This window comes from Chionomys nivalis, chromosome X (assembly GCF_950005125.1).
Source record: "Chionomys nivalis chromosome X, mChiNiv1.1, whole genome shotgun sequence".
Classification (NCBI taxonomy): Eukaryota; Metazoa; Chordata; class Mammalia; order Rodentia; family Cricetidae; genus Chionomys; species Chionomys nivalis.
In genome coordinates this window covers 98,750,882-98,766,215 of record NC_080112.1, presented here as the reverse complement: position 1 = coordinate 98,766,215, position 15,334 = coordinate 98,750,882, and the positions used below count along the sequence as shown (strand labels likewise).

General features: G+C 44.9%; 1 protein-coding gene and 1 non-coding gene across 21 annotated transcripts in view; both read left to right on the top strand.

Moving 5' to 3' along the window:
* Window positions 1-659: 659 nt before the first annotated feature.
* On the top strand, window positions 660-731 carry Trnaa-cgc (transfer RNA alanine (anticodon CGC)). The gene has a single exon. It is a non-coding gene; the product is annotated as a tRNA-Ala (tRNA).
* Window positions 732-1,099: 368 nt separating this feature from the next.
* LOC130867412 (protein LSM14 homolog A-like) overlaps window positions 1,100-15,334 on the top strand; it is a 59,355-nt gene continuing 45,120 nt past the window's right edge. For 18 of the 20 annotated variants that reach the window (XM_057759400.1, XM_057759399.1, XM_057759388.1 and 15 more), the window contains exons 1-2: window positions 1,100-1,228; window positions 3,820-3,915. The gene's annotated coding sequence lies outside the window, so the exon portion shown is untranslated. Of the gene's footprint in view, window positions 1,229-3,819; window positions 3,916-13,816; window positions 13,892-15,334 lie in introns of all 20 variants that reach the window. The other 2 variants (XM_057759401.1, XM_057759389.1) reach the window with 1 other exon arrangement.

The following is a 15,334-nucleotide window of genomic DNA, read 5'->3' as shown; positions in this document are numbered from 1 at the left end:
AAGGGGGACATATTTCAGTAAACCTCTCATTTTTGAAACTTACAAAGCATCCGATGAGATACATAAACATGCAGAAAGTGACAGCACCTTAGGGTTTTATGACCCAATAGCTACCACACATTTAGTTATTGCCATAAATGGAGTGATGGACAGTACTGGCAAGGTTAAGAAACAAAATGACCAGCCTGACCAAGAACATAAACACTGCCTTCCAAGCCCTGAAACTGAGCGTGTTTTAAAGGAGAAAGGAGGTGTGATGGAGAGGGTTTCAGGAGGCTACTCACACTCTCAGATATGACCGCATATCAGTAATCAGAACATATAATTATTAATTCCGCATGATACTGGCATGTGGGACCACCTGCACGGTAAAGTTGAAGTAAAATTGATGGGACTGAGTAATTCAAAGTATCATTCATTGTTAGCTTACCTTGCTTCAAAGATTTGTTGTTATTATTTTTATTGTTCTTATTTTTCCCTTGACTGAAAACAGATTATTTTCTCATGCAACAAATGTCCCAAGAATCCTATCAAAACACTAAACTTAACCTGGAATCCAGTGTGCTCAAAGGACCTGATACAGACCCTTGCAGAGACTCTGAATGTTGGCTCAGTCTGTCTGAATTCACATAGGCTGTGATGAAGCTCTTAACAGGTGTGGGGATGTAGCTCAGAGGTAGAGCACATGTTTCGCATATATGAGGCCCCGGGTTCGATCCCCGGCATCTCCAACACAATACTTTTAACCTTTGATTTTTCTTTTTCAGGATGTTTCTGTGCAAGGTGTCCCAGCCTTCAAATTCCCGTGATGAGGTCATATATGCATATCTAATTATTGGATGAAATTGTTCATTTGTCACCGTGACAGCAATGTTTATCTTTGTGACGACTTTTCCATAGACACCGCCATGGTCTGGTGAGTAGAACGTGGGCACGCTTTTGTTCACAGATCGAACAAAAAAGGAAAGCTCTGCTTTCGTAGTGGGGACAGTTTCTCAGATAATGCTTTCTTGGGTGAAAACGAGGGTGAAGAGTTCTTGCAATGAGAGAAAGAAAGGGAGGGCTGGGCGGAGCCATTCCTGGTTACTACAGGGGAGGCAGCATTGCGGTTGTCATAGAAACCGGGGTCATTATGGCGACCATTTTCAAATGGCGACCGGGCCCTGTCGTGGAAAGGAGCATTCAGTTCCTGGTGTTTGGACTGAGTTGAGCTTATGGATTCCCGGAGGTGAGCACCAGATTCTTCCTGAAAGTTGGGAGGCAGATGCGGGGATTCCAGACCCAAGTAGGACCACTCCTACCTCGGGGTTTGCAGCCTGTGTATCTCCGGAAGGAGACGGACTTGGGAGCATTCTGCCTCCTCCTGAGCTGTTCTGTACCGGGCTGTGCTGGAGCCATTGTCCAGGAGGGGAGTTGTGGGAGAGCGAGCGGGAGGGAGATGAGGCCGAATGAGCACTCTGTGATCCCGACTTCCCACTCTGTGCATGAGATTGCTCGCCCATAGGATCGGTGAGATTTAAGAGGGAAGGGAGATAGCAGGGCCGTCTTCTTTCCAAGTTGCAGTCAGTCAGATCTCTGGGCAAACAGAAAAGAAAGCAATTGTTTTCTATTTGAACAGTTTTAATATTATTCGAATGAGTTAATATTCAACTATTTATTCCCAGCCTTATTTACCACTGGATGACCAGTGAGCACCTTCCTGTCCTCTAGCCCCCTTCTCCCGGGCCCATCTGTACATGCCCCTCTCTGTGAAAAGGCCATGAGATTGCTCACCCGATGAATCGGTGAGATTTAAGAGGGAAAGCCTAAATGCTAGTCAATAATTCCCTACATGTCTCAGATGAGGACTAAAATACGCACTTGGTTAGAGGATTTTCTTTTTAGTAATCTGCGGTTTTGTCTGGATTTGAGACAGCCTTTCACTGTGTCCTACCCTGGCTCAGAACTCTCAGTGATTCTCCTGCCTTGGCTGCCTCGTGAAGGGGTTGCAGGTGTGGGACACTTTGTGCTTGGCACCAGTCTGGCATTTTAATTTCCATTTCCGTGGGGCCCACCCTGCCAGGTGGCCCTGATCTCTCCTCAGAATCCCTGCGACGCTGCCTATGGCCTTAATATCTCTAATCAATCTCTATAAAGGGGTGACCCTATCAATGCCCCCTTGAAAAGCACACCCGAAATCTTTCACGGGTCTCAATTACTACTTTCTGACTGACATTTGAGGTTTTGTGCATGTTTCATAGAAATGTTTTATCAGATGTATGTGTCTCTAACTTTTCTCCTAGCCTCAGACTTATCACCTCAGTTCTCATCCATGTCTTTGGAAGAGCAGGAGATTTTAAATTGTAAGATCCCACCTTCTCTAGTTCTTCAATTACGTTTTTTATTCGGTGTCTTGTCTGCGAAATCTTTGCCTGGCACCCAGTGACAGGGATTTTCTTCTTGTGTTCTGTTTGACATTTATAGGCTGATTTTTATATTTTTACATCTGGAATCTATTTGAATGGTTTTCACATATGATACGATGTAAGTCCTAGTTTCTATTTGTGGGTTTGGATATACACTTGCCTCAGCATTGCTTCCTGAAAGGCCATCTTTCTGCATCAAATTTCCTTGTTTATTTGTGAAACATCAGTTCTCCAGTAATCCAATCATGATATATATGCCAGTAACCCCAGTGCCTGGGAGGCTGCGGCAGGAGTGTGGTCAGTTCTCAGCACACACGACATGCACTACACCCAAGCGTGATGCCAGCATCGGGTACAGGAAAAATGTTGACTCGATATAGGCAGTGGTTTGTAAATGTGTGGATGTGAGCGTGGACTGTTGGTCTTGGAATTTTCTTGCCAACTTTGATTCAATAGCATGCTGGTCCAATTTCTGTACGTTCAAACAGAGGTCTCCTATCAGGCAGTGCTGTTCTCTAACATTTGTCTGTTTCTAAGGTTTTTCCACAAGCTATGTATTTAATCTACAATGTTTAGAGTTATCCCCTCAATTTTTAAAAAGAATAAGTGCAATTTTATTGTTACTGCATTGAATCTGTAGCTCAGTTTTGAATCACCAGACATCTTACTAATAATGAATTGTTTGAGCCATGAACATAGTTGTCCTTCATTAAGACAGGTTGTCTCCAATTCAGCAATGTTTGGAAATCTTTCAGCCTATCAGCAGTATGGATCTATTTGTCGGGATTATTCACAAATATTTTCACTTTTTGATTCATCTATAACTGCTATTATTTTTTGTTTGTATTTATTATTTTTTTATTAAATTTTTTTTAATTAAAATTTCTGCCTCGTTTCCGCCTCCCTTTCCCCTCCCCCACTCCCCACCTCCCACTCCCCTCTCCCTCCCTCTCCAGTCCCAAGAGCAGTCAGGGTTCCCTGCCCTGTGGGCAGTCCAAGGTCCTCCCCCCTCCTTCCAGGTCTAGGAAGGTGAGCATCCAAACTGGCTCGGCTCCCACAAAGCCAGTACATACAGTAGGGTCAAAACTCAGTGCCATTGTCCTTGGCTTCACAGCATTAGGAAGGCTGAGAACCACTGCTGTACAGACATTCAAACACAGAATCCGGGTGCTCAGATATGTCTGGGATCCCTTCATCATTGTCCCCATACTCCTAGGGAGGCACAGCCCCACATCAGGACACTCACACTCACATCTCTATGCGAGGGGAACCCTGTTCTTCTTTCCCTGTCATTTCTATCTCCACACACTATGCTATATTTCCAAATTTGCTTTTTTTTATATCTTCATGCTCGTCTTAAGGATGTGTCTGATCCTTTGACCAACCTTTTTCCTGTTTTGTGATTCTTCTGCAGGGTCTGGGTCATTGGCTGTGCACACACAACCACAGACAGTACAACAGCAGCCTCCAGTCCCTTGTTGCTGACCTTTGAGGACGCTGGGCATCTAAGGTAGGTTTGCTGGCAGGAGACTTGCTCGCGGGAACATGATGTCCTTGCCAGAGGCTGGACTCGAGGATGCTGCAGCACTTAGATCTGCTCAGCATCTGATGACCCTGTCCCAAGCTCTTCACAAATGTGGTGGGAGCACATTTGGGGATTTTTAAAAATTTTTTTTTAATTATTAAATTTTTTTTAATTACAAATTTCCGCCTCCTTTCTGCTCCCCTTTCCCTCCCCCTCCCCCCACTCCCCAAGCCCCACTCCTCTCCCCCCTCCCTCTCCAGTCCAAAGAGCAGTCAGGGTTCCCTGCCCTGTGGGCAGTCCAAGGTCCTCCCCCCTCCATCCAGGTCTAGGAAGGTGAGCATCCAAACCGGCTAGGCTCCCACAAAGCCAGTACATACAGTAGGGTCAAAACTCAGTGCCATTGACCTTGGCTTCTCAGCAGTCCTCATTGTCCACCATATTCAGTGAATCCTGTTTTATCCCATGCATTTTCAGTCCCAGTCCAGCTGGCCTTGGTGATCTCCTAATAGATCAGCCCCTCCGTCTCTGTGGGTGGGTGCCCCCTTGCGGGATTTGGGGATTTTTAAAAGTGGTCCCTAGACACTGCCTTTGCTGGACATTCCCAGATAAATTCTTGATTTCTCTGATTTCAATGAGAATGCCATTGGTGAATTTAAAAAGCCACAGTACAGGGACTGGAGACATAGATCACGTGGTAGAATGATTGATTGCCTAGAATGTAAATTGCTCTGGGTTCTTTGACACTCTGGGCATGTTCACCCTCACCTGTAATACCAGCACTCAAGGCGTAGAGGGAGGAGGAAAGAGGCGTGAGAGTCATTACTGTTTATGAGAGTATGGCTCCCAGCTCCCATGGCAGATAGCTCACAACTGCCTTTAACTCCAGCTCCATCAGGAGTCAATGCCTCTGCCAATCATGTGCGTACCACAGACAGACAGACAGACAGACATGCATAATTAAAAGTAAAACTAAAATCCAAACAAGAAAAAAAAAGCATCAGCTCTAGGTTATTGAAACAAGGGGAAAACACAGTGGAATTTAAAATATATGAACATTATAATGGCTAATGGACTTTAACAGTCTACAGTCTTCCTGGAGAGATGGTTCAGTGGTTCAGAGTGCATTCTGTTCTTGCTGAGGACACAAGGTCTGTTTCCAGCATCCATTTCCAACATCCGTGATGGACCATACCTCACCTTCAGGAAGGTATGACCTCTCCTGACCTCTGTAGGCACCGGAATTGATGTGTACATACACATAAGAGTATACACAACCTAATTATTATTAAGTTATGCACATTCTTTGACTTAAAATCATTTACAAATTAAAATAGTTGTTGTGAAACATTAAAGAAAAATGCTCAAATGCCAGGCAGTAATGAGAACAGTTTTCATCAGCGTTATGTGGCAAATGCGTGCACTTCCAGCTATTTGAACGCTGGGGTTACAGGATCATTAGTGCTAAGAAGTTTCAGAACAGCCTGAATAGCATAGAGAGGCCCTGCCTCAAAATGAAAACCAAACAAAAACCAGAAATATCTCAGAAAATGCTGAATTTCTTAAATTAGTAATCAAAGAGTACATGGTTTTTCAAGAGATGTGGATCATTATAAATTAAATTTTTGCAGGGAAATCAATGATAAAATTACTTATTTCTTGGGAACTCAACAATATACATGTAAAAAAATGAAATGAAAATGTTACTGGGCTGAGAAGAAAACAGTAACATTAAGAATGTGTTTACATTTAAATGAATACTTGAGTGGGGGCAGTGTGGTAAGCTTGGAAGCCCAGCAACACTCTGAAGGCTGAGGGAGGAAGGTGAAGAGTCCCAAAGTGGGCTGGGCTGCTCCGTGAGACTCTGCCCTATACACACAAAGTAGATAGCAGGTCTATTATCGTTCCACTCACTGTGGGAAAGTTTCATCTTAGTTCTGTCATGGGAAGCCATCCTCTTTCCATTGGATGCGAGGCACAGCCCTGTGCATCCCTGGCAGACACATTAAAGATTAGCATCCCCTAAATGAGGAAGTGACTTCCTCACCACCACATACAGCAAGGTGCACAGAAAATGGCGGCTGGGACTGTACTCACATAGATCATTCTCAAGAGAGTTCCCTGAAGACAGCCCTGTGCCTTAGGGGTAGGAATCAGCCCAGTGACAGACACAGATTTCCTTATGGTACTACATGTGCTTTCCTGTGGTGTTTGAAATTTTGTATCCAGGAAGGAAAGCACTTTAAAGTGTAAACAGAGAAAATACTTGTCCTCCAGCTGGTAAAAGCAGGGCTGGGGAGACAGCTAAATCAGTAAAGTGCTGGCCTTGTGGGCATGAGGCCCTGAGTTCCATCCCCAGAGAGCATCATCAAGAAAATGAAGCTAAACTACAGCAGGAAAAGTAGCAGGTGTGGCGGGAGATGCTTGTGTGTGAAGGTGGAGGTGAGCCCACTCCTGGAGTGTGCTGACCAGCCAACCCAGCCTGCCTTGCGTGTTCCAGGCCAGTGAGAAACCTTGTCTAAGAAAAACTTCAGGGGGGTGGGGCCTGAGGTACATCACCGGAGGCTGTCTTCTGTCCCCTGACCACATGCATGTATGCACACACACACATATCCACACACAGGCACACACTTACACATTGGATAAAGATGTGTATAGCTTCTGTAGTTTAGAAGTAGTCATTGTGTTCCGTTTCTGGGCAATGAAGTAGAAGGACAAATGGAATCGACTCTAATGCTCTGTGCATGCCTCTGTGGTGTGTGTGTGTGTGTGTATGTGTGTGTATGTGTGTGTTTGCACACACAGCTCCACCATCTCTACCTAATGAGGCTGCTTTGTGTTAGCCTTAGACTGGGATTGGTCTCCAATCTCAGGTTTACATTTGATATACCTAAGATGTCAAGTTTTATGTGCCAGGAAATTATACTGAAGTGAAAAAACACTGTCTTATCTCCAGAGGTAAGGTCCCTTCAAGTCCAGGTCACAGCCAATGTTCCTTCCCACCCGACCATAGACTCCACTGGTCCACTGATGTAGTTCTCACTATGGCCAGAAGGTGGCACTCAAACTACATGCCTTCACATATTTTCTTAAAAAGGGCTGATGTTTTATGGAACAGCAATGCGTTTTTAGTGTGTTTGGAAAGCTGGCACACATACAGAGCCGTTCCATTTATGGACTGCAGCAACTGTAGTGATCCACAACTCACTTCATCCTCCCTGAGTGTAAGGTGGGCAGTGCACACGGGATACAGAGTGGTTGGTGCTCTGTAGAGAACATGAATGTGGTGGTCACATTGAATCCCCTGACAATGGGATGGATGGATTTCCTAGACTTTCCATCCCATCTCCAGGAGGCTGTGGTACAGCCTCCAGATCGCTCCCTGCCAGGCAAGTTGTATCCTGGTCAGACACTGGCACTGTGTTGCACCATGCCTGCTGGGGACTTCCAAGAGCACCCTGCTGTTTGTGGTATGGTTGCAAAGTACTCTCCCATGGTGTTTGTGGTGCGTTTGCCATGTACACTTCCATGCATATGGTCTGCATATGGCTCAGATGTAATATGTATTCACCCTTACGATGTGGACCAAGCTTGGGGTCCCTTCTCTGTTGCAGGAAGATCTCCAAAGTATTTCCTTTACCTCCCCATCATTTTAGAGCCACTAACTTGATATTGAAAGAGAAATTATCCCCTGAGCCCTACAAGAAGAGATAATGCAGAAGAAAAGAGGCAGGAACCACAAGTCCCTTTCGAGCCACAGGACATTGTCTTAGCTACTGCTCTATTGCTGTGAAGAGGCACTGTGCTGAAGGGAATTTACAGAACAAAGCATTAAATTGAGAGCTTGCTTACAGTGTCAGAGGGTTAGTCCAGTACCATCACTGTGGACAGTATGGAAACAGGCAGCCTGGCAGGGCACTGTAGCAGAGACTGAGAGTTTACATCCTGATCACAGGCAGGAGCCAGAGGGCTTTTGAGACATCAGAACTCACCCCAGTGACTCACCTTGTACAATAGGGCCACACATCCTAATCTTTCTTAAACCATCCACCAGCTAGGATCGAAACAGTAACCATAGGAGCTTATGGGGACCATCCTCATTCAAACTACCACCGTCCTGTAAGGGATTTCCTCTCCCCATCAGCAGCTGCAGAGGGAGAATTGTGGCTGGTGAATACTCAACAGTGCATAGACTAGAATCTGTTCTGAGATGTCAGTCATTAATACAAGAGACTACTGTGTGACATTTGGGGAGAGCAGGAGGCCATTCAAGTTACTTGTCTAAAGAAATGTGCTCTTCATAAGACAGTGGTCCCCGTTTGGCCTCCTCATGGATAAACCCGCGTATACAGAAACTGTAAAGACCTTGAGCACACAGGAATTTACTAAACACCATCGGTCGTGGTCACTGTTCTATCGCTGTGAAGAGACACCATGAGCAAGGCCACTCTTATCAAAGAAAGCATTCACGTGGCTCTTTTATAGTTTCTGAGGTTGGCCTGTTACCAACACAGCAGGGAGCATGGTGGCACACTGAAGGCACAAGTCATAAACAATCCCACACCAGTTTGGAATTGTGATTAATAGGGTGGTATTTATTTAAAGGGGAATAAACTTACAGATCACCGTCCCAGACAACAGCCCTCTGCGCGATTAGGAAGAAGTCTAGTCGCCAGAACCGGAGCAGGAAGTAACGAGAGCAAGGAGGAAGTAGCTGCTTTTTTAAAGGGAAAGAGACCACGCCCCAATGGGCTGGTATCTCAGCGGCTATTGGCTGGAGGAGTGGAAGGACCTCCCGCAACAGCACACAGGCAAACATGGTGTTGGAGAAGTAGCTGAGAGTTCTATTACCTGATCCACAGGGAGAGAGAGGTTGACACTGGGTCTGGCATGGGATTTTGAAATTCAAAGCCCACCCCCAACGGCACACTTCCTCCAATGATGCCATCTCTACTCCAACAAGGACACCACACCACCTAAGCCTTCTCAAAGAGTGCCCCTCCCTGGAGACTAAGCATTCAAATACATGAGCCTATGGGGGCCATTCTTATTCAAACCTCCACACCACCTCCAGACTCCAAGAGATTTGAGTCTGTGTTTGCCAGGCACATATCCCTGGGGTGGTCTATGCTGTAGCTAAGAGAACATTAGCAGACGAAAGCTTCCCTTTTATCCCACATTGATGCTCCCCCACTTTTCTACAAAGAGGATGTGTGAAATTTCTCTTTTTTTTTTTTTTTTAGCATAACGTGACCTTCTCCCCACTTTGTGCTCTTATAGGGGTAGCATAAACACAACTTGGCCAGTAAGGTTTCCCTTCCAATTCTGCAGTTGCTTCTAAGATACAGTCTGAGACATTATAGCAGGATATCAGATGTGCAGATAGCCAGAGTTTGTGGAACTCATCAATTTCTCAGACATGCACAGACAGGTGTTCTCTTCTGGTGCTTAGCTGACTTTGTGCAAAGGAAAACATCGTGCAACTTACTAAAACGGGAAACTCAGAGATTTGAATTGTCACGATGCTCGAAGAAACACACCCACTGGTGAAATAAAGTGTCCTTGGGTCATTCCTTGTGAGTGGGCACAAATATCCACAGGGGAATTTCCTTTTGTAAGAAGCAGCTATAGAATGAGATGGTGGAGCATGCAGACAGGGGACTACCGTAATAAATTCCTAGCGCAGTGAATGAAGTAAGTTAACTATGTACGCCACCCTTGGAGAGCTGGAGAGATAGATGGTTCATGGCGAGAAAATAATCTGTTAAAAATGGAGTCAGGTCACATCTCATGATTCATGTGGGAACAGCGGGACTGTTTCCTATCACAGACCCCAATCCAGAGCCCCTGCACATACAAACTCAGTGTCTCTATTACGCTCTCACAGTGCCACAGGCATTTTCCACTGTAAACATAGTGAGGCCTGCTACCACGTAGCTCAGGGAATTCCAGAGCTTTCTGACATTCTTTAGAGGGCTGGACTCGAAGCCCGCCTGTCACCTGGTGTGGAAGGAATACTGAAGGCTCCTGCCACGTTTTCCCCCTGCTTTTTCTTAATCTCATTGATCCTTCTTCTTGTGGAGGTTGTGAGGCAAGAGAGGCTGCTCATCTCAGCCACTGGGAGGACCAGACTCTTCCCATAGCAGCGGCCACCTGGCCACTTCCCTCACCCTGCAAGAGCTGGGATGGAAAGTGCATTGTGAAACACTGCCTCAGGGTCAGAGTTCCCGAAGGATGGGCTCTAGGAAACTGGGGACATGGTCACCTCTGCCCTGAAAGTGTGGACAGCAGGAGAAGAGGGACTGCTTCCTTAAGCAGTAGGAAAATTCATAGTTTTAACAAGAATTTATTGTATATATTTATTGTGCTGGTATGTAGTGTGTTCATTTCAGGGAATGAGTGTGAAGCTCAGGTGACAATTTACAGGAGTTGGTTCTTTTCTTCCACCAAGCAGGTTCCAGGACTTGAACTCATTGGGCTGCATTGTAAGCACCTTCACCTGGTGAGCCATCAGATGGGCCAAGAATTCCACAGTCTTGGTACTTCTGTGTGCATGTCCCAACCCTGCCATAAAAGAATGCATGAATGTTTCCAATTGGCCAAAATATGCAAGTCAAGAAATCTTAGTAGATGTTGTCTATGTTCTTCTAGTGTTAGAAAGTAGAATTGCTTTTTATTTTCTCTAATTTCCATATGTATTCCATAGTTTACATTGATGTCTCAACATATGTCTTGCAGTAATTCTGGACTTCACACTCTAGAAGGGAAAGCTTAATGACTGAGTTGTCTTTATGCTACACCCATTTAAATGGAAAATGTGACAGAGGAAAACCCCATATATTGCTGGAGGAGAAATTCCATGTCCTCCCTATGAAGAAAAACTAGGCAACGTTGACCAAAAGTCAGATGTGAGGCTTCCACAGCTACCGCAGTCTCAGGCACTAAGGAGAGAGTCGCAGGTATGATGTACACACGAGAAAACATGCACAAGAACGGTCACACAGCATAGCCACACATGTCCAAGTCGTCCCAGATGACCTGACCCCAGAAACCTCAGAAATCCTTTCTGGAATGGAAAGCTGCATTCTGTATATTAATCTATGGGTTCTTTGGCAGCTACGTACACGCTAACACTCAGGTGTATTGCATAATTCTATGACCATCCCCAGATGTCGGGATCCTAAGGGCACTGATCTCCCTGAGTGTTCTGAGTGAGTGGACCCCCGCACTGCCCTCTGATGCCCCAACCTTGCCTATAGGGAAACTCCATAGTTGCCTTGAAGTCCTGCAACTCACATTTTGATCACCAGATGGCACTTGGCTCTATTTTCTTTTTCTTTTATTTATTTATTTTTTTTATTGAAAAAAAAAATTTTCCCACTTCCTCCTCGCCTCCCATTCCCTCCCCCTCCTCCTGCCCCTCTCCCCCTCCCCCCACTCCTCTTCTCCTCCCTCTCCAGTCCCAAGAGCAGTCACGGTTCCCTGCCCTGTGGAAAGTCCAAGGTCCACACCCCTCCATCCAGGTCTAGAAAGGTGACCATCCAAACTGTCTAGGCTCCCACAAAGCCAGAACATGAAGTAGGATCAACACCCCGTGCCATTGTCCTTGGCCTCTCGTCAGCTCTCATTGTCCGCCATGTTCAGAGAGTCCGGTTTTATCCCATGCTTTTTCAGTCGCAGTCCAGCTGGCCTTGGTGAGCTCCCAATAGATCGGCCCCACTGTCTCAGTGGGTGGGTGCACCCCTCATGGTCCTGACTTCCTTGTTCATGTTCTCCCTCCTTCTGCTCCTCATTAGAACCTTGGGAGCTCAGTCCGGTGCTCCAGTGTGGGTCTCTGTCTCTATCTCCATCCATCGCCAGATGAAGGTTCTATGGTGATATGCAAGATATTCATCAGTATGGTTATAGGATAGCAGCATAGACACTAAGGGCAACACTGAATAAATGGGACTTCCTGAAACTGAGAAGCTTCTGTAAAGCAAAGGACACTGTCATTAAGACAAAAAGGCAGCCTACTGACTGGGAGAAGATCTTCACCAACCCCGCAACAGACAAAGGTCTGATCTCCAAAATATATAAAGAACTCAAAAACTAGACTATAAAATGATAATTAACCCAATTAAAAAATGGGGCACTGAACTGAACAGAGAATTCTCAACAGAAGAAGTTCAAATGGCCAAAAGATACTTAAGGTCATGCTCAACCTCCTTGGCTCTATTTTCTAAAGGCTAGTTTTTCACTGAAAAAGGAAATTTTTTTAAGGAACAGAAAAAAAATACTCCTCAAAATAGGTAACAAAATAGAAAGTACCAAAACACCATGATTTTCTTTGTGTATTGTGAATTATACAAGATTGAGTGAAGGTACATACGCACTCAAACACACACACACACACACACACACACACACTTCCTTCAGCCATGTCATCAATTTATGTGTGTGAATTAGTAGTTTATTGTGTGCCAGGCATCATCATTCTAACCCTATATCTACATGTCTCACACAATTCCGTTTTCCCTCTTTTGATCTGCTCAAGTGGATTACCATGGAAACGATTCAAAGAGACTGCCTTAAAGTGTCTGGTCCACAAAGAAAAACAACTGCTGCCTTGGAAACCAAGGAAAATTTGGCCCATCCTTCCCATAGTGCTAGCTGTCAGGCCCCACCCTGCTCCTGGCTATATCTCCCTTACAGAGGGGAGGGAGGATAAACCTTGTGTGGTGTCTGTCCTGGAAGTTATCCTGGGTGCTGCGTAGGTTTTGTTTCTGATTCTGCTTTCCATCTGACAGTGCAGTTAACATGCTTCCATAATTAACTAAGTATGGGTCATCTATAAGAAAGCAATGGGGACATTGAGGACATTGAGGTGACACCAAGCACGTGACTTCCCTTTCGCACACTGTGGGACTAGAGCCAGAGCCACAGGACTCAGAGTGGAAGAAGAACCACGTCTTCAAAGACAAAGACAGGCAGAGGGTCCAGTCTGAGCAGGTACCTCTCCTGATTTCAGGAAACGCTCACCGCAGGTTTCTCACATAGGAGTCACCTCCTCTCAGCTCTCCCCGCGGGTAGTCTGTGAGCAAAGAGACACTCTTCTCCATTGCTAGAGAGAATGCAACTGTTCTCCAAGTCTATGGAGGGATCTGATGCTAGTTAAAACCACAAGCGTGCATTCTGGGGACCAGGGATCTTTCTCCTAAGGATCCATCCCAAAGAACACGGAAGGGGACACAAAGACTCTCTCAGAACAACAATGTAGAACACCAAGAGCAGAACTATGAAAATTGTCTGTGGGAAAGAGGGAGTGACTACACAATCTCAGGTGTTACTACGACTGATTTCTTCTGCTAACTGAAGGTTTACCCATCTAACAGGATACTCCAGGACCCCTGGTTATCTTCACAGTGGAGAAACATGGTGCCCACAAAAGAGGCCACTATGTAAATACCTGGATAATCATTACATATCTGAAGGAATTGATTTGCCTATTTGATATGCCATATAAGACACTGATATTTACGGGAGTAACAAGAGAACATGGTATGGAATTAAGCAGTCTGTGACTCCATTTCCTGGAAGACAGAATATCAAACCCATTGGCAATACGTTTTAACATGGAGAGCCATCAGAAAGAAGTGGCTATGCCACACCCCACTTCCCAGGGTTTGATTCAGTGTCTGTTCTGAACTAGATATCTACCATTTTAATAAGCACTCTCTGCTAATGTGATACAGTAATGCATGACCCATTCGGAGAAATGGTCTGATGGGCATGGCTTCCATTTCAGTCCTGCTCATTTAAAGGGACCCCTACAGGGTTCAGTCATCTGGGGAGTCTATGAATGCCATTGTTCCACAGTATGCTGCTATTGCTGCTACCTGTTCAACAGGATGTGTTCCTACAAGGCATCACAGATCCGCTGCTGGTCACATGGATGGGAAGAGAAAAGGAAATGACTCACCTGGTGAGTCCCACATGATCTTATCACTCTTGCTCAGGAACAGGCTGACAAAACCACACCACAGTTGGTTCTTCTCCAGGAGCTGGTTCTGCATGGAGAGTTTGCAGTTTTCTCCCTATTCTACTAGAAGGCAGAGAAAGGGGAGAGAAAGCTCATGGGGAAGGGAGGAAGGCAGATGAGAACGCTCCTGCACTCTACTGTACTGAATACAGGGATGGAGTAGTCTGTCTGCATCCAGTCAAGTCAAAGATGTGCAGTGACATTTTTCTCTTCTTTGTTCATCTCACAGACCCTTCACACACACACACACACACACACACACACTGGTGGCACTAATGACTCTCACATACTGGAAACAAGGGCTCATGTCAGCTTCTTGTCAACCTTCTGCGTGTTCTCTCTGCAGTCCTCCTGTTCTTCTCATAGAAAGACCTGACATTGACAGACAGAGGAGTCAGAGTGTCACTGACAAGTAGCATTTGGTGGTGACTTTCTTCCAGGGGTGGTCAGATAATCCAGATTTCTAGGCAGATAACACATGAAGAGCAGGTCCACTTGAATGTGTGTCGTCGCACGGGCACGTTATGGGATAATTTAAGCATCACAATATATAATAATGACAAAGGAGTACTCCTTTAAAATGGGTGTTTCTGAGCAGACACAAATGCATGAGTAAATACATTAATAAAAAAAGTAGAAAAAACTGAAACTTTACTCAAAGACAAGCAATGCTTGTAGACTAGTAGCTGCACAGGGAAGTAGGTATCAGAACAACACTTAGCAGCTGTCATGGTAATAATCAACATGGCAAGAACCATCCATAAAACACCCCCTCTGTACACAGTCCACATCAGACACTGTTAAAATCTATGTGACTGATGGGAAAACAAGAGAGGATACAAACGAGTACTAACCCTATCCTTTTTGTGTTGGGAAAATTATATTAGATCTTATGAAAATCATTAAGGATTCTTCATAATACAAACCTTCCTGGAATTACAGATACATACATATATATTCACATTCCACCTTCTTTCTCCACCCGTGATCTCAACACCTCCTTGATGGAGCTGGCTGAGAGATAAAGGACTATCTATATGATTTTGCAGATTCCATTTGGGCAAACATTTGACCTGTGGCTGCCTTAGAAAATTTCCCCAAACTGGGTGTTGGACATTTGTTTCTTTTCTCATAATTCACTTGCAACTTCAAAATACTGAAATTGAAAAACAGCAAATATATTTTAGCATCAAGGACATCATAGAGAAAGTAACTTAACATTTTAACCTAAAAGATTCATCAATAACTCTGTCTAAATTTAACACAGACAGCTGACCACCGTGAATTGTGTGGAAGCTGTAATTTAAAATCCCTGTCACTGGAGATAGCATCAGGAAATATGAAATAATTAGGAAAACTCTGCCCACTTCTCTGTAGTGCCTAGAC